This window comes from Wasmannia auropunctata, unplaced genomic scaffold (assembly GCF_000956235.1).
Source record: "Wasmannia auropunctata unplaced genomic scaffold, wasmannia.A_1.0 LD325780.1, whole genome shotgun sequence".
Classification (NCBI taxonomy): domain Eukaryota; kingdom Metazoa; phylum Arthropoda; class Insecta; order Hymenoptera; family Formicidae; genus Wasmannia; species Wasmannia auropunctata.
Window position 1 is genome coordinate 1 of NW_012037110.1, and position 853 is coordinate 853.

An 853-nucleotide genomic window follows, 5' to 3' on the forward strand; every position below is an offset into this window, starting at 1 on the left:
TGCATTTATTCGCGATCCAATGGCCAGATTTATTTTCCTGGTCCTATTAATGATTCCAATACCTTGGGCTGAAAAAAAGTTATATATAAATTTATAATAATAAAAATACACTACGTTTGAATAAAATATTGTCATGTAATAATCTTAAAATAATTGTTATTGGAACTACGTGGCCATATATCGTTGTTTTATCCTTTTATCTGATTCAATTTTTTTATCTATACAAGATCTATGAATTCACACAGATTAAATTTAACAGAAATAATTTCTAAAAGTTCATAAATTCTAAAAATAATGATAAATTACCTAATTTTTATAGTATACACGTAAGTACAAAAGAGCAAAAGAAAGATGTAGAAACATAACCATATATGAATAACTTGAAATAGATACTTGAATCATTGCTCCAACCGCAATAACTACTATAATAACTACTTTACAATAAATTAGATTAGTTTCAAAATTGACGTATGTGCACAAGATTTCACTTTCGAAACTTTAATGCCATTTGACATCTAATGTTATTTAATCGACCTTTCGCTCAGTTAAGTGCTATCACGTAATTTTGGAAATAACAATTTCGGAAAAACAATACATACAAATAATATCTCATATGACCTAGTCATCAACATAACTTGTAAGACCGACTACCAAAAATATCCATATAAAAATGTTAAAAATCTTATTAAAAGTTAAAATATTACTGAACACATTTTAATACAATTTAAAATAAACGTATAAATATCAGTCACTTACGTCTATTGGTTCCCCGCTAACTACAGTTGCCATCAACATCGCAATCGCCCCAAAGATGATTATCAACTTCATGGTTTTGATACTTTCTAGTTTAAAT

The 853-nt window shown here is 27.1% G+C and overlaps 1 long non-coding RNA gene across 1 annotated transcript; it reads right to left on the minus strand.

Annotated features, from left to right (window-relative positions):
• LOC105460243 lies at positions 1–847 on the minus strand. The gene is made up of 2 exons (XR_975795.1): positions 757–847; positions 1–68 (listed from the first exon to the last, which is right to left on the minus strand). It is a non-coding gene; the product is annotated as an uncharacterized LOC105460243 (long non-coding RNA).
• Between the last annotated feature and the right edge of the window lie 6 nt (positions 848–853).